Genomic DNA, 19,109 nt, shown 5'->3' on the forward strand with positions numbered 1-19,109 from the left:
GTTGTATGACAGCTCCTTCGACAGCCTTGCAAGTGACAGGAAATTGGGACAGATTTCAGTAGAGAGGAGCTCAGACAAGTTTACAGTAAGCTTGCTTAGCTTTGTTTGAGGCAATACCGATTAGTAAAATTGAGGATGAGCTGTCAAATTTAATTAATTAGAAATCCCAAATAGCCAACTTTGCACACAAGAGATCTCAGCTTTATGTAAGATGAACAGCCCCAAAAGAAAGGTGTAAGTCCCCAGGTTTACTTCACTGGGGTGCAGGAAGCATCCAAAAGATCAAAAGACGCTATCCATCATTAATCTGAATTTCCACCTGTCATCTGAAACCCACGGCTGAACAGAATAAAATCAGAATCAGCCCAGATCAAACAGGACTTCCTGTCTCTCTTCACTGTACAGTCCAAAGACAGTAGCATTTTGAGATTTCTTTGTAGTGCTACCCCAGTGACATACCAATGAGATAATGTAATTCCTGAGGACTGCAGAAGAACATTAAGGAACATAAAGAGAGACAAAAGAGACCATTAAGTTGGTTTAGATCCTCTCTCTCTCCTTTTCTTAAAAAAGTCCTCTCATCTCAGATAAACAGAGGATTTTTCTTGGTTTATTTGCTTTTATGTCTGGAGTTAGGCATTGCCCAGCAGAGTTTTCATGAAAACATAATGCTTGTTTAAAATAGTACATACTTCAAACAAAAGATGTGTCTCACAGTAAGATGAAGACAGAAAAAAAATAACAAGAATGGTGACAAATTCTTTTATATTGTTTCCAAATGATCTAAGTTCCTATTAAGAAAACAAGAACACAAATTATCTTGAGGTTTGCTTTTTTTTTCTTGTCGCGGGTTGTTGTTTTTTTAATTTGAGATTTTTGAGCCTCAACCTCAAAATCATTGAAGTTAGGCAGGCAGACAGACAATTTGTTCTATTAATATCAGTGGAACAAACAAGTACATAGATATCAAGGTTCTGATGCTGTAGAAACCCTCTCACCCACCGCTGAACAACTCATGAACATCACTACCAATCTTTATCCCTGGACTGAAAAATACCTTCAAAGTCATAAAGGTAAGTTTTAGGCAATTATTGGTTAGTCTTCCTGCTTTTTTCTTTCTGTCAGAGCAACAACTCAGTGCATTTCTAGGAGCTCTAGGGGGAATGTGTGTCCAGAGTGGAGAGTGCACACTTGGATCAGAATACTGATCACATATGGTTTCTAATCAGTGAGTGCAGTATCACCATCCCAATGCCCATTAAAAAAAAAAAATTCTGTACAGCAAAAATGACCCCATGCTCCAGATATGCATCATTTTTAAGGTCAGTTGCTCCCTGAAGGCACATGTCTATTACAGGGTAAGAACACAGGAATAACTGGAAGTCTCTGTTACACACTGCCCCAGAACATTTCCTCATTACTGGAAGCAAGAGTCCCACGCAGCGAGAGCATAAAGAACAAGGCCATCTGTAAAATTACCACGTATTTTTCTTTACAACCTAAAGAAGTCACTGCACTAAAGCCCTGTGAGGAAGGTTTTAAGACCAAGGAGGACTTAGGCTGCTTGTGACACATTCCCACAGAAATCCACTTTTTGGAGTCAATTTACTAAATTGCCTGAAGTGACATCTGTAAATCTCGTTTGATAGAAGCCATGAGCAAGACATGACAATACTGAAAAAAACATTACTGCTGGCATTACTGGAAATGCCAGCACAGCATACATCTGGACATCCCAGAGTCTGTACAACACCAGTTCCACGCTCTAGGAGGCAGGAAGGCCACAAAACTCTCAAAAGTCAAAATGAACCTATACAAGGACCTCCCCAACACTTCCATGGATTCCCCACACAGGGTAATATGGCCTTTAACTCTTGGAAACTGCTGTGCAAACAAGTGCCTCAGTCTGCCACATGAGCAAAAAATGATTACACAGACAAGTACACAGTGGTTCAGAAAGCGATGTGAGTTTACACAATTTATCCAGTGAAGCATGAAGGATGGAAGCAGAGACTCCAGGATCAGCTGCTTTTAGCCTGTGAAGCTTTTGGGGAAAAGGTGTGTGTCTAGAGGATGAAACCTGGATTGCATCTGCTGTGTGCCTATACATATATATATATATATATATCTAAGATTATATATATATATATGTACATACAAACAACAGCATCTGGAGGGTTGCACCACGTTCTGGCATTCACGTGATTCACACACAGAACCACTAAAAATTCACTTGTGCACTTAGTGAAAAATGCCAGTGTTTGCCAGGGGCAGGTAGTTTAAATTACTGTGTCTGTCTTCCTCCAAGAGGAAAACCAAGGAAACTTGATTAATATTTTTCTACTAGAAATAGAAGGGCAGAAACTCTCCTCCCTCATACACTCTGGAGGTCAAACTAGATGATGTAATGATCTCTTGTGGCTTTAAACAGGTTTTATGGATTATCTGACTTAAAAATAGACACAATGTTTAAATAATAACATTCTCCTGAAATTGAGTGCCTGGTACAACAAGCCTCCAGTCGCTGGCTAAGATCTGGAGGGACTACGACCATACAGAGATTTGTAACAAACCAAAGGGAAAATCTTGGGTAGATATTCCAAAACTGAATACTTGACTCTCTCCAGCTGAAAAGCAAATGATCTGTGATACATAATTCTGATATATGATATATATCTTCTGTGTAGCCTGCTTCAGCTAGGTGCAGATATCCATAAAATCATGTGGATGGAGGATGTGCCTACAGTGCAGAACCATTCCCAGGTTTGGGTACCACCACAGCAGCAAGGACCTCCATCCTCAGCCAAGAGGCACAGAAGCCACCGCGTCCCATGAAATTGGAGCCTGTTTCTGGTACTGGGACAGTGCAATTAAAATCAGCTTCTATGTGCCTGCACTGTCCTGACACCTCTGCTGTAGGCACTCCCCTGAGGATTTAATTCAAAGCCTGTTACCATACCAGGACTGCCAGAGGTCACACCATCGTGGCTCAGACGAGGACCCCAATCCATTAAGTGAACCAATGTGAGTGTTGCCTTTTTGCTCCTTTTTGAAACACAAGGCCATAGGAGGAAGTGCAGGAGAGACATGTTGCCATCTCCTCAATGGAACTGTTCCTTGTCACACCACTGTTTAACTTGTCACAAGCAAAACAACAACACAGCAAACCTCACCAACGTGCATGAACTGCCTGGGAAGTCCACTGGGTATCACTTAATTCCATGAGCCACTGAGTGCACGAACAATGGGAATCAGATTACTTTGCTCATATGTTTTGACAACAGCAATTTCATTTTATTTATTATGGTAATTCATAAAGCACCACCAAACGCAGTGCAGAATCTCTTATGAAAATAATTACAGTCCCGTCATGCAGGATCTCATTGAAGCACACCATTAATTCCTTGACAGTTAGGGAACAAGCCAAAGACTTTGTGCAAATGAAGGATTAGAGAGGTCTCAACACACACATTTCCTTGCACTTAAAATGTGCAAGGAGCAGACCTTATTAAATCAGCATTTCATATGATGCTTTAAAATGATAGCCCCTGAGGCAGATTCTTTTGTACTTCAAAAGATAGTTGTTATCACACTACTTATATGTTACAGTCTAGGATAACAGAAAAATAAATTCCTATCTAATTGTTCCACCACTGTATACAGGGAGCATAAAATAGTGGCTCTTTCCCACAGCTGTCAAAAATCCCCAGACTTTTATTCACAATGAGGTGTCACCAGTCTCACACAAGGAAGAGAGAACAGCTCTAATACAATGCTATGAACTGTCTTCCACTTGGCTACTGAAAATATTTTGAGCAGTAACCTTTTCTGAACCTACCATTCAATATTTGGGCTGTCTCCATATGTGCCTCAGGGTTATCCTGCCTGCCTCTGTGTGTTTAAAGTGCTTCTATTTCTACGCAGAACAACTTTGTGGTTGTGCATTTTATGGTTGTTTTTAAAGTAAGATTTGCCTAAAACTATTTAAAAAAAAAAAAAAAAAAAAAAAAAAAGGGCTGGGGCCTTTTTTCTTCTCGATGTTTAATAATGTTCAAAGTTGTCTGAAAATTTGCTTATACACAATCATAAAGGACTGAGTAAGTTACCTGCTTTGCATCCTCTCTGTTTTCAAAGTCCCTGCAGTACAGCCGCTATGAAATCATGACACCCATGATCCAGATTTGTGTGATCTCTCTAACACTTTAACGAACTCAGGTCTTCATAAGTGGAAGTGGTCCAGAAGCTGTTAGGAAACATCCCTTGAAACTAAAACCTTCATTTTACTAAATACTAAAATATGATTAGAGACACATCACTTGCTATAGGTAGTTTGACAGCCAACTTAATAAATTAGAACCCCCTAAAACCCACCAGAAATATCTGCCAATGTTAAAACCAAGATCTCATAACAATTAAGAATGCTGAAAGAACTCACAGAAGATGTTGCATTCTTCCAAACTTTTCCATCTTATCTCAAATATTTACAGTAAAAAGAACAGAGATGTTTTCTTCAAACCACAGTTTTTATCAATCCTCTCCAACATCCAAGCAGCACAATATTCTTCTTTTAATGTGACCAAGTAACCCCCTCTGATCCTCAGGAGATGTTTGCAAAATAATTGTTCCCCCTCACTGCTCCTTTGTTATTACTTTATTTTTTCCACACTCTTATTACTTCAGGCAGAACTAAATTAGAGATATTATCATCAATTTACCAAAACAGAATTCCCCTGAATTTATTTTCTTTCAAGTTAGACTTTTACAATTAAACTGTACATTAGAGCTAAATCTAATGGTTTTCAACCTGGCTGAAGCTGATTGGCTCACTAAGTCTACAGCTGAATCCTTCCCCCTCTCTCATTTTGCTAACTAGAAGAGAAATGAATCTACCTTCAAGCCTGCTGGAATCAATCTTCTTTTCTCTTTCTCACAATTTATAAGCCAGAGGCTTAAAAAGTGTTCATATCCGCTTTTAACAAGCTAGTTATGTGAGATAAGCACAAGAACATTCATAAAAATAGCTCAGCTTTAAGTCATGAATGTTTTACAAAAGCAGACCTTAAAATAAAAATCATAAAGGCTAATTGTGATTTATACCATGTTACTTTTCCTATTCTACCAATTATCAATCATCCCTAAAAGATCCCTTCTTTTATATGCCAGTGTCATGAACGCAGATGCTGCCAGCTCATTCCTAATCAGGGAGACACTGCACAGCACAGACAGCCCCCAGTGAGTCCTGGGACCTCTAAACACTGGCACACTGCAGAAGAGGGTTTATTCTTTTCCAGTTAGGGACTTCCACTTTATTATTATTATTATTATTTAAATTTTTTTTCAAGTCCTTCACAAAGATCTCATAGCTGTCCCACACATTGTATTTCAGTATGGTCTACACCATCACTTTGCCACCACCCTCAATGTCTCCTGAGTTCACAAAATCTTTATTTAGGCAGCGGCAATACAACCACTGGCACTGAAACTTTTATTACTTCAATAACAACAAAGCAGCTGGTGGTAATAATAACACTACTTAGCATTTATATGCTGCTTTATATCTACAAAAGCCTGTATTAATATTTGTTAATTAAGCCTCACAAAACTCCTGAGAGTCAGATATGTTTTTTGTTTATAAATAGGAAAACTGAGACAGAGACAAAACAGCTGTTTCCAAAATCGAGATTTTTAGATTATTTTTAAAAAAGGGAATGGAGATGTCTGGACAATAACTTCCAGAGTTATAAAAGGACAGCTTAAAATACTCAAAGAACCCAGTGGGACATAAACTCTCATGCTCTAAGCATCCACCTCCTCCAAAAACATCAGTGCTGTCCCTGGGAAGACACAGCTCCCCGCTGCCAGCTGCCCTAAGCCACTCGCCACTGGGGAGCACAAAACCCTGGACTGCACAGGCCAGTGGGCCATTCCATCTGCCAAACCCTCTGCCTGGAGCGCCGAGTCCCTCTGGAGAAGTCAAACCTTTGATAAGCTGCACCAAACTGTGATTTCAACTGCTCACCACCAAAACTTGGCCTCAACAGCAACTTGCTTCTCCCCCAGGGCAGGATTCTGCTCTGTCACTGTTTAAGGAACATAGGAACCCTTCTTTTTCTTGCATGTCAACATTTAGCTTTCATATAAAAAGTGAGAAAAACGGTAAAACCTAAGTAGAAAAGAACTAACTCCACCACGTACCAAAGGCACTTCTGAGAATATCTTACATTCATATTCAGTAAGACTATTTATTGAACAGACTTTCTTTATGTGTATCAGACACCTCACTCACATAGGGAAAACAAATGCCTACTCACACTCCAACACCTCCCAGTCAGGTCTTGAGCTCTAGAACTGCATGAAGAGAGCTTAAAATTACTGCCTTGACAAAGTACACAGCATTGTAGGGAAGACATGACTTAGCCCACAGAGACTTGACTACCCATATAATTTCACGTACAACATTTGTCACTGAGAGCAGTGGATCTGAACTGCTTTAGAGAAGACGTTGGAATAAAGACTAGTGACATAAAAAGAGAAAAAGAATTGGGTTTTGAGTATGCAAAAACTTTACTGCAGGAAGTTTCATGAAGCTGAACATGGAGCACTATGTGCAACTAAAGAGTGATGTAAAACAAAAAGGGAAAGGAAAACTTAGGGGTTAATAAAGAAACAGAAGGAAAAAAAAAAAAAACAAACACAAAACCAACAGGAGACTAAAGTTATATCAAGACTCAAGAGTAGGATGGACCAGAATATGGAAGATGGTGAAGAAACATGGCTCAGGCAAACAGAGAAGGAAGGAAAACATGAAGAGCTCAGCCAGGGGCCAGGCTGAGCAGGGAGAGGTGAGACCAAAGCTGAGGGCAAGGCCCACAAGGCAGCAGTACTTTAGCACAGAAGCAACCACAAGAAGGGACACTGTGACTGCAGTGGAGAAGCTGTGTCTGTTTCTTGGCAGAGGCAGGACATTCCTCACCCAGGAGTGACTTACCTAAGAGACACGAAGGTACGAAGTGCAGATTCCTCGCGCTGTCCTGCCCTCTCCATGTGAGATAGCACCAAGAGGCTAATTACCAGTTAGCCCGGATTTATTAGCCTTAACAAAGTTTGCTGCTAAACCAGAAACAGATCCCATTCTCTACCTCCCAGCCCTCTGCCCTGGACAAGTCTTTATCCTTGAATACAGGAAGAGAAGGAAACAGAAAGATGAAACATTACACTAAGGGTTGCGAGAGCACAGGAAGAATTGCAAAGCAATAAATAATGCTGGGAGTGGAGCAGAGAATAAGTAATTCCACTTTGGGAAAAGTGAGTCTGAGATGACATTGAAGGGAAAGAAGAAAACACATGTATTTAATGCACAGCCTGCCACCCAATTCTGAATGTGAAACACAGATGTATATTTTTGTCTCCAGCTGAAGGCAGTACAATGCACTCACTGGCTTCTCAAGACACGTTGTGCAAAGCTGAAAATTACTTTAGAGGCACAACTATAAATGGTTGACTTTTCCATGCCATTTTTAAAATGGCACTGAAGATCATCAAGCTAAATTTTATTACCACATGTGATATCACAAACTCCTCATGATGTAAGTCAATTTCCTTGCACTATCCTTGCTAGATCATGGAGTTCTCCATGTATCTGAGTGCCTAAGACAATGTACAAGACGAATGTCTCGCTCTTTGTACAAAGGTCTCACATTCTCATGCTCTGAGTAATAGAGCTGTGCACTCAAAAATATTTTTATGATGTACACTGAGATTCTCACAGGCACTGAACTCTCAGCGAATCCCTGAATTAACCAAACGCCCAGAAACACCAAGTGTCTTTCTAATCCCTTATAGAGTAGGAAAAAAAAAAAAAAAAAGCTTTCTCCAGGCTAATTACTTCAAATTATATTTTACACTGGAAACAAAGAGATCTTTGTCTCAGGAAATAGAGAAGACTACACCTCAGACACACTGTGGAAACATAAAAAGATCAGTGGCATCGGTAGAAGGAAGAGTACATTAGAAGGAAGAGCAAAGTCCTCAGTTTTCATGAAAGGAGCATTCAGAGGGATGAATCAAGCCCTCTCAACCACCCCAGAATGAAAAGAACATGCTCATTAACCAAAGTTCACATTTCAGGTGAAAGACAATTCACCAGGACCTTTAATGGAACAAACCACAGCAACATCAAAGTCTACCTAAAGTCAAAACACTGATAAAATTGGGATAATCTTGTATCTCACCAGGTACCTGCAAGTATTGAGGAGCAAATACGTGTGCTCACAAAAGTTCACTTTGCATGTTTTTTAGAACAAGTTTGATGCAGCTGTTTTGGGGAGGGGTTGTTAAATCCCATTCCCTAATGAGTGTGGGCCTATCTAATGAACACCAAGCAGGTACTGCTAACATCTCACCCCCAGCTTCTCTTTGCACTCAAGACAATTTCTGGAAGGTGAGGGGGAGGAGAAGGCAGTACTGATGGGAGAAGCAGCAAGCCTCACGCCTGATTTTCTCCTTTAAAAATGCTTTTATGTGCAGGAGCAGAAATCAAAGTAATAAATACAAATTCCCCAGGAGTCACTTCTTTATTTTCCAGTTACAAACATTCCTGAGCTACGGACAATAAGAGAAACTCTTGTAGTAGATTTAGGCTGAAGCATCCAGCAGCTACAGCAAACTCCAGCCCCAAGAACCAGCTCTGGCAGCTGCACAATTAAGTCAGCTGAACACAGCTCCCCCTGCACTCATGGAAAGCTTGAAAGAAATCAGGTGTTCCCTTACCTGCATGGGTAATCTATAAAATCCAGAAAATCCACAAACTGTAACATTTTGGATTATTCAAAGCCAAATCCTCTATCTCATGTAAAACCATTGCATTCTTGAAAAGAAAAACAAAAAAACCAAACCAAAAGAAAATCAATAACGAAACAAAACAACAAAGAGACCAAAAAACCCCAAACAATCACGTTATCTGTATGAAACCTTTTCTAAGTTACTGGATATTCATAACACCTACCTTCACTCAACAGATACCATTCTTAAAATTATTAATTTTTACTAAACATTCTCTTGAAATACTCAGAGTTTTCACAGCATTCCAGAAGCAAGGGCTCATCATTTTTATGTTTATACTGGGTTTTTTTTGTTGGGTTGGTTTTTTTTTTCCTCTGTAGCTCTATAGAGAACCTAGCAATTTCCACGCTTGGTCAAAATGACAACATGAGTGAGGCTTTAAGAACAAAGGCAAGTACAATCCCCTGTCACACCACCACGGTAATGAAGACGCCTGTCATGCATCAGAAAACTACACAACAGAGAATCCCACAGAAATGGATAACTTCCTGGAAAATACTAACTCTGCACCTTTGAGGCTTGAGACATCTGCTAGCTCTGTCTATTCAGGATGCACAAGGTTGCTGGAGTCTATTCATAAAAAAACAAAGGTAATAAATGCAAAGAAAGTAATTTGTAATTTGCTATTTCCATGTCAGATCTTAACCCTGTGGAGATTCACAGCATGCCTAACTTTAATTACCGAGACAGTGGCACAGAGAGGGAAGGGAAGAAAGGACTGGAAACGTTCAGCTAGTAGCAATTCAAGGCCCTGAGCTGGCTAATATTTAAAAATGTTCCTAAAACTGACATTACAATCAAAGGTACACGTTAGTGATTGGAGGCTCATGGCCACAGCTCAAAATGAAACATATCTTAAAAGGCTAATGCTAACAACATTTCCATTTGTGATTCATTTTTTATCCCCCAGTGTCAATGACACAAAATTAGAAGGAAAAAAAGAAAGAAAGAAAAGAGTCCCTCCTCACAAAACAGATGTGGAGGTTGCTTCTTCCCACATCATCAAGGTCTTTCCAAGACGGCTGTGACTAACCTTGCCAGGGAACAAGCAGAATTGCACAGGATCTCCGAGTATCAATAGCTATAAAAGACACCTTGTCTCAACGTTCCCTTTCAGTGACTGCAGAGCCATGTTTTATAAACAGCTTTGCACATGTTTTCTCCACACACCCAAAACAGTCTCACTGACTTAGACAAAACTTTCAATGACTTTATACCTAAGTTCCTCTATGGGTGCAACAGGGAGAAATGCCGTGGTCGCTCAGGACTGCACTAACAGCTGAAGTTCATGGCAAAACAAAGTTCAGATGACAGCCATCATCTAACTCGGAATTCAAGGTGGAAAACTGAAATTCCTAGGTATCAGAGTTAAATCAAAAGATGTACAAAACAGAATGTCATTGTTTCAGATTAATAAATTGGTGGACGAATCAGAGTCCAACTCTGGAGTTAAGATAAAATGGCACCAGTTACAGCCTCCCCCCAAAAGCAGGAATTCTAGTTTCTGGCAATGTGAAGCATTTAATAGCGGGAAAACTAGAGAAGTAGCACTGAAAACAAGAAATGAACCTCTTATATATTGAATTTTCACATTGAAAAATACACTTTGAATGGAGATACAAGGATCCGGCCACGCATGCTGCACCATAAACGACACAGCTCCAAGGTCTTAAATATCTTTTCCTTCTGGCCACCAGTCCCAGAGCTGAGAGAGGAGTCTGGAGGGGTCACAGACCAAAGGGCCTCCTTTTTCTGTCTGGCATAGCCAAAAGCTGTGTCTTTGAAAAAATGTCGTGCCATTGAGCAGTCATTCACTGTATGAGAGGAGATGTAGGAATTGTAACCAGGAGCATAAGAGCAACAAGTGGTAGACACTGAAACGAAAGTTAGCAAGCGCTTTATTAGCACAGGCTTTGTCATGTGGACTTCAAGTCTTCTCTTATCTCCCCACAGTAACTGAAGTGTTCTTATATATTTCATCTATTTTGACCCTTGGGGCTTCAATTATTTGACCTCAGATGTTACATTTTAATAAACTGTCACCCACAAGGGAAAAAAATGCAGTAGTTAATGTGACTGATTTTCCATCTACAGCTTGATTATGGACAGAAAAAAAATCAACCATATTTCAAGAATTTAGTTGTCACCAAGTGGAAAACTTCAGTACTTTTTTCCATCTGTGCATTTCACAGCAGAAGTAAGTAACTTCAGATTAATCTTGCCCTGTCTATTACTGCTGTATATAACTAGCACCTAATCATTACTGGGTGTTGTCGCTCATGGGGTGTTACCTCTCTCCAAATAAATCTAATGGGATGCTTTGTCTGCTTTCAGAATTACAGAATCACTCAGAAGCATGCAGTCGGAGCTATGAGGAGGCATAACTCAACGCTGCAGCCTCTCTGAGTGTGTGACAGCACAAGCCAGCTGGACAACTCAAGTCCAAAGCCACTTCCATTTCCATGGCCTTCCCAGTAAAAGCAAGCAGCAGCCACAAGCTGCTCCCTTGGAGCCTTGAGCACAGTATCTCGTTACCTGACCATACCTGTATGCTAATGGTGCTACACTCCCCGTGAACTGTGAGTCAAGAGGAGATGCGGGGCGTCTCCCTTACGCCTTGGAAACTCTGTAAGCTCTTTGCAGTCTGCTTGCTCGCTGAGAGGAAACCACCAACTCACTGCAAGCCTGGCCTTGGGGAGGTTTCTTCTCCTCAGAGGGCAGGGGTTGCAGCATTTCTATGGGTATTCCAAGGAATGGAGACTGGCCACACAATGCTGATTAAGTATTTCCAGTTGCTAACAACAAAAAAGGTCATTTTTATGTTCTCCCATGTAAGCAAATTTGTAGCTGACATATAGACATCGCACAATCACAAACGAGAAGAAAGATGGTCAATAGGAAGGGAGGAGGATCACATTTTTGATGATGAAGGAGAGGCGTAATTAAAATATGATCTATGCTGCAAAGGCACACGAGATCCATCGTTTGGTTAATGTTTCAGCAGCCACAATGCAGAGGAGCAATACTTTTACCTTCAGTACTTCACCTCAAGTAAACAAAGCGGACTCCACCAAAGGTCACACCACTCTGAAGGGTACAAGATTCACGAGCCAAGGCAAAGCACAGCTTCTGAGTGGGAGGATTTGTTCCCAAACAACATCCTTAAGAAAAACCTGTTCCACCTTTCTTCTATTGCCTGCTACTCACTGGCTTGAAACTATGGTTTAGTGGAAGCTGCAACATCTCGCTTTTCGTGGATACAGTGCAGCCCTACTGAGGTTACAGGGGGGCAGGAGCACCTTAGATTATTCCTCAAAATGCCACGAACCTGTTTTCCAAGGCGTGCCCAGGTCACTTGCACACTGGCAATGCGTAAGGGTGTGTATGTCATGGAGATGAGAGGGGCAGAAGGAGTAAAAACGCCAGGGAAAGTTACCAGCGAGAATGAACGGGCTGAACAGCGGGGGAGATGAAAGCCAGCAGGGGAGAGCACCAAACAAACGCGGGCACGCAACAGGATTATCCCACCCGAAAGCGGTCCTTTGCCCGCTACCAGCAAAAGAGATGGAAAAGCCAGCTGAACCAGCGGGGAAAAAAAATACCACAGTAAGAGCTGAAAGACGAGTCACCTGGCAGACGGTGAGACAGGAGAAGGAGGGCAGCCGCACGGATGGTGCCCTCCGCGGGCAGCGGCGGGGATGCCCAGCCCGCGGCGGGCAAGGTGCGAGCAGGTGTGGCGGTACCGCAGCGGGAGGAGGAGAGCACACGCACACCTACACAGACACGCACACACACACACGTACACACACGGAGGGCTCCGTGGGTGTGAAGCCAGGCGGGGGAACGGCTGCAGCAGCGAGCGCTGTCCCCGGCGGCCGAGCCGCGCTCAGCCCGGGGGGCCCCGGAGGGACTTCTCAGCCCCCCTGTCCGAGCGCAGGGCGGCGGCAGCGCCCACGGGACCGGGGACAAGCCCGGGGCAGCGCCCCGTAATCCGCCGTGTGGCGGCTGCCCGGGCGGCTTTTGAGGTCGCGGAACAACCCGGGGGCTCGACGCCCGGGGGAAATCCCATCCCGCCCCGCCAGCTCCTTACCTTCCCCCGAGTCCTCCTGCTGGCCCGGGGGCGGCGGTGGCCGCGGGGCTCCGCGCGGGGCTCCCGGCGCCGCGGGGCTCCGGGCAGGGGCGGGCGCGGGGGCTCCGCTCCGCGCCGCCAACAAAGTGCGGGAGCGGGGCGGGCGCCGGTCAGCGGAGCAGCCGCGGCGAGCGGAGCGGAGCGGAGCCGAGCTCCCTCTGCCGGGCGCCCGCCCCGCCCCGGCCCCAGCCCCAGCCCGCGGCCGGGGCGGGCCCGCGGAAGGGCAGCGCGGAGCTCCCGCGCCGGCGGAGCGGCCGCCCGGCGCCCTGCGGAGCCGCCTCCCTCCTCCCGCTCCCGGCGCGGCTCAGCGGGCGCTCACACCATGCAAAGGTGCTGAGAGCAGCGCCCCGGAGCCGGGCTGAAACGTGGGAGTTTAAAGTCATCGTCAGCGTTTACCAAAAAAAAAAAAAAAAAAAAAAAAAAATTAAATAAAAGGCCACACACGAAACCTACCACGACTCCAAAGCAACATCCTTCCCCAAAGAAGTAGGTGTAGCTAAACCACCTTTGGAACGACTGGGCTACGAGAACAAAAGTCTCCCGTCTTCGCTTGAAATCCCGGATGAAATCTCCCAGCTGTTTATGTTGTTTCCATCTGGCACCACATTCCTCCCCACTCTGACAACTTACACGTGGCTTTCACTCAGCGCAGGGGAATGGACCCTATCGGCACACTTGCAGGTAGCCGAAGTCCTCACGCTACACTGTTAGCACCGTCGGGATTGCTATAATGAGCCACTTCCCCTCCTAAAACCGGGCTGTTCCACGAGAATCTGTTTTCACTGATTTCTCTTTCAAATAAGTTTTTGCCTTATGTGACTCCAGAGAAAAGCTAGAAAGCATAAATCTTTTGACAGCCTCAGACATATGAAAAGAACCTCTATTCAGGTAGTGTATAGGAGAGCTGATCTGATTTTTGAGGTTCTGCTCCTGATTTTTGATAGGATTCAATTGCCAATCCAGAAAGATTTACACACCTGCTAAATACCTTCCCGAGCCTCCTTCCAGGCTTCACCAAGATCCCTTAAGAAGATCAGAATCATATCTGGACCAAACAGCTGTTCCCACTGAGCCACGGTTGTCCAAGTGGAGCAACAGGTCCTTTATGCTACAGAGTTTCTGTGACTCCAGGCTCTCTCCAAGAAACCTGCAGAGGAAAAGTATAAACTAAGGAAAGAGCAGCTGCTTGCTGAAATTTCCACTCAGTTCCAAGAAATGAGACTTGGCAGGTCCTTGCTTTTTATAACACTCCGTGACTCATTTGCAGAAGCAGGTGAAGTCAGAGCCATCACTGCCAGAGTCCTGCCCCTGACGGCTTCTCCAGGGAGGACGCGGATTTTACCAATTTTGAAAAAAAACAAAGAGGAAAGGACGGTATTGCTCAGCTACTGTTTGCAGCGCTTTGGTTGCTGAATCTCTTCTCAAGTGGTGCTATTCCATCCTTGACCTGGTGTTTGCCAGCAAATCTTCCTGAAATAAGGTCTGAACTCTACAAATGGTGTTATTTTGCCAGGTTTCAGCAGGTTCGTGCTGAAGACCGGGGCAGCAGGCAGGAATTAAGCTCACTATGGGCTCCTGTGAACCAGACAGAAGAGAGTAACCCGAGCCTGCAGATCAGGCTGGGAGAGGTGGGGCCTCACTCCACAATGGCTTAGGAGTTCACCTTAACCCTGCTTAAAAGAGAAAAGAGAGAGAGAGACAGAGAAAGAAAAGCAGTTCAGCCAACTTGCCCTTCCTGGCTCGGAGCTGGCAGAGCCCCTTGTCGTGCTGCATCTTCTACCAGTTCTGTCTTTGTTATTTTTTCTGGTCCAGAAAGTCCTCCACAAAACAGGAAAGCGCAAAAAAATGTGACATAAATCCACTTCTATGTACCCAAAAAAGCACTGAAATGTGGAGATACCATACATTTCCCTAGTTTTTTTCCAACAAACCTTCAAATCTAAAAGAATCAGATTACAGAGAGGCTACCTAGGTAATTACTGTGAATGAAACTTACAGAAACACTGACATTTCCAAACTGTCCATGCCAGATGCCATACACACACTCCCTAGGTAAATAATAACAGTAGTTGGTACTTAAAAGTGCTCACGCCATGAGAAGTAGAAGGAAATACGAAAGATTCTCTTAAAGAAAAGGTTGGGGACTGCTTCAGTCCTTGGCAGTGATAAACAGTGCCTCTCTTCCCCCTTTTTTCCTGGATAGCAGCCCAAGCCCACCCCTTGCTCCAATTCCCCTTAACAAAGGACAGAACACAAATGCAGAAGACCACTGTAGGCTGACAATTTTGTTTGGTTTCACTTGGAAAGAAAACATTTTAAAGGAACAGAGACAATTAAGAGGAAAGAAAATGGGATGTGAGAATTAGAGAAGGGAAACCAGAAGGATAAATGGGAGAAAGAAAGATTTGGGGAAGAATAAATTCTATTTCTGTTCTCTATGACTTGTCTTTGAGATGTGTACAGCAGGTATGGACATTTATAAAATTATTTTATGAGTATGAAGTTAATATTGCTGCAGAAAGGAAGCCAGAACATTGTAACACAGGGGATGAAGAAGGCATTCCATCAATGTTTGTCTGTTTGGGGAAAAGACAAAATACGCCGAAGAATTTCCTTCAGTTGGAGATCAGCCTAAAGATACTTTCTGGGCTGGGAGCCTGCAGGATGGTTTACACACCACAGACGACTTGCACAAGGGTCTGGCAGGTCCATCAGAGCCTGTTTGCCGACAACCCCCTTCTTTCCTGCCTGGAATGCAGCCAGGCTCCGTGGCCCCAGCCAGGCGCAATCTCCTCTGCAGGTGCACACGCGATGGAAGGCGCCGAGTGGGGAACAAACCTGCAGCTTCCTGGGGAGCACCTTTGACCAGCCTCTATTGAAAATAGACAGACAAGAGTTCAATTGGTACAGTATTACCTGCAGCAAGCCCAGGGATTTGAGACTAGCTGCTGATACTGGAATTTCCACTCTCACTGAAAGCAGACACCGCTGTATCCATAGAGTTTTCAGAAGAAAAATATACAGAGCAAGCCTGATTCTTCTATTGATTTTAAGGCACTTGCAGCTCAGTGAGAAACGGCAGAATTGTTCCTGATTTAGGTCATAAAAATGCAAGATAAACCCAGAGGAATCCACAGCAAATGAGAGAAACAAAAGAGACTGGCTTTTGGTCCATGCTACTCCATTCTTTATGCTATGGAAAACAAAAAAAAATTGCAAATACAGAAAATACTTATTTTCTCCTTAAGTAAAATTATAGAATACATTTTGCATCATGGCTAAACATGGTGCTATCTATCAAACTATGCAGGTAAGAGGATTTGAAGAATAACCATAGAGATAGAGTCCATAGAGTCCCAAAGTAATTTGTAGCTTGATTGGGAGTTTCTTTTGGGTGGGTCTGGTTTTAAAATATTCTGCTTAAATATGCCATCCTTTGTGTCACAAATATATATGTATATATATTTTGACCATTTTTAGAAGACACTAGGTGAATGTGATTAATTGTTCTAAATTCAGATTTACTATTTGAGCAGCAAATCTGTGAATAACATAATGACCTCAAAATTTGTGAGCTAAACATATTCAGGACATTCTATAAACTTCTACATTAATTAAGAAGCTGGGGTCTGCTAAAAATTACCTTTGGGCAAACCTTCTAATGTGTTTGGGTTTGATTCCCCTGCCCAGAAGAAAAAAAAAAGGAATATAAAAAGATTATTAAAAGACCTCCTCTCTCCTCATTAGTTGATTCCTTTATTGAAAAGCTTGTGCTTAGTTGATTAGTAGGATATTACAGAAGCTACTTGCAGTTTCTCGAATCACCTTTCTAAGGCAGGTTGGTTCAGGCAAACAAAGTAAAGCAGACCAGAGAGCTACCCACAATCTAAATGTGAACAAGAAGGAGGAACTCAGTGTGTCTGTAATCCTCTCCTCGCAGAAACTGAACTCCAGACTCAGCTCTGAACCAGAGGGAAAATGTCTGGACTGCTGCTGGCTGACTCATACACTCTATCCCAAGTATGGAGCCAAAGCAGCACAAAGAATTCCCAGAAGTCTCATTTCCATGCGAGAAATGACTCTTCAGAAGAGCTTGAGGATATGGCAGAGAATATATCAGGTGAGAGTGAGGTGTCTGTCAGAGTGCAGCCATGGCGTGGAACTCCACGGAGGCTCCCAGTGACTGTGACAGATAAAACTGCCTCAAAGAGCTGTCGTGAGTCACTTTGCCCGAGTTATAATGAGGGACCACTCAGTACAGCAGAAAAGTTTGGTGCTGTTAAAGAAAGGAAACACTCAACTGTTTGCTCATGGGCCCTGTGGTGCCTGCATTCCCAAGTCAGAGAACATGGAGTTACATCTCCTGGGTGCTCTGGTCTCTGTTTTACATCATTTGGAGTTTGCATCAGTAAATGTACACCTTCGATATTTGTCCCTTAGTCTAGCTGCAAGGGGTTTACAGAATTTTATTCCTTGTTCCTAATTATTGTTACAGCCATGAGGGAGATTATTCGACTGAGCTGACTGAGATAAATGAACCAACTCTTCATCCTGGGCACAAAACTCTTCAGCCTGAAGCTGCCTCCACTGATGAGTTAAAAACTTGCCATCCAGCTGTTCCAACTACTAATGCGTCAATTACAAACTATGTAATTTATGACTAGGGCTGAAGCTGAATGTGTGATGATAAAAAGCCTTGCAGTAAGACAAGGGCTCCGTGACATTATGAATTATCTGGCAGTTCTTTCTGCGTGATCCTGTGTGGATTGCAATCAGCCAGTGAAGCAATGGATAGGACCTTTCTGCCTCTGGAGCCATGGGAAGTGTTGCCATTCATTTCAGAAGGAATAGAATCAGACCCAAACCCTTAACTTGTGCATTACTTAATCTCTGTACTGAGAGCTGGTTGGCTGACACCTGGATTTGGAAGTCAAAGACTCTCTCCTGAAAGAAACCTGAGGTGCAAGAAACCTTTGCATAATTTGGGCAAAGCTCAGCACGTTTGTGATTGCTAGAGTTTGATCTGTCACCCCTCAAGAGCTACACTGTGTTTGATGAATGAGACTCTAATTGAATTTAAGCAAATAAATTGCAGGTTACAGAGCAAACTGAAGTGTTTTTATGCATTTTGATGCTTCCATGTTCCTATCTCACAGAGACAAAAAAGAAACAAGACACAGACAATCAGTCATTTTATATCCGCGCTCTTCTTTTTATAGGGAAGCATGCCAGGTGTGTTTTATTACATTTTTATGTTTATTGATATAGAGATAGAGCATTAAACCTCAGATATTTCTTTTTCCTTATATCTCATATTCATAAGAAAAGAAGGAGGGCGGGCACAAAAAAATTATATGTAACTACTAGGAAAAAAAATCATTTGTTTTGCCAGAATTTATAGAAATTTCTGGTTTTTCATTACTCTTCTAGGATTTTGAGCTATACTTCTCTGTTGGGAGGAGGAACAGTCTTAACCATATGACTCACCTTAAAGCCTTCAGAGTTCTCGAGTCAAGCATCTAAGATCAATACATTTCTTTAGTAATCACGAGGTGTTGATAAAAAAAGACGCTGACATTTTTATTTGGATTTGGGGTTCATAGATTTCATGTTTCTTAGCAGAAATGTCAGAGGGAGAGGCTTTCTTCTTGTAACAAATGACAAGGATTTGAGGCATTCACAAGATGGAGTTAAGCTTCTGAGAAACATATCAAATATCAATACCACAACAAAAAAATCATTAGATTGAACAGAATTACTTTGTAAACTGTTTTTTTTATTGTTAATTGTGCTGAACTTTATTTTTGAAAACAGTTGTCCTGGCTTCTGTTTTTAAAGAAAGAAAGGCCTTGTTCAACTGTCCCAACTGATTAGAGAATGTGTTGGTCACCTGAAATCCTGCATTTCAATATATTTGCTTAGTTCTGATTCAATAATTATTTCATTAGCTGAGGGAACTAATTAATAATGCTGATATCAATTTTTTGGTTACATAGTTCTTACCACAGACCTCAGAATTGCCTAGCAGCATTAATGAATCTGAAGAGACAGCCACTGTACAGAGGGGACAGCCAAAGCTCAGCTAATGCTGAAGAGCCTCACAGTTATACCCTGAAACCTGGATTATGTTGTGTTTTTA

The 19,109-nt window shown here is 42.7% G+C and overlaps 1 protein-coding gene across 3 annotated transcripts in view; it reads right to left on the minus strand.

Annotated features, from left to right (window-relative positions):
* Window positions 1-13,647, minus strand: part of EPS8 (epidermal growth factor receptor pathway substrate 8) — a 127,554-nt gene extending 113,907 nt beyond the window's left edge. For 2 of the 3 annotated variants that reach the window (XM_048302508.1, XM_048302505.1), the window contains exon 1: window positions 12,932-13,010. The gene's annotated coding sequence lies outside the window, so the exon portion shown is untranslated. Of the gene's footprint in view, window positions 1-12,931; window positions 13,011-13,423 lie in introns of those variants that run through there. The other variant, XM_048302506.1, reaches the window with a different exon arrangement.
* Between the last annotated feature and the right edge of the window lie 5,462 nt (window positions 13,648-19,109).

Source organism: Corvus hawaiiensis, chromosome 4, assembly GCF_020740725.1.
Source record: "Corvus hawaiiensis isolate bCorHaw1 chromosome 4, bCorHaw1.pri.cur, whole genome shotgun sequence".
NCBI classification, from domain to species: Eukaryota; Metazoa; Chordata; class Aves; order Passeriformes; family Corvidae; genus Corvus; species Corvus hawaiiensis.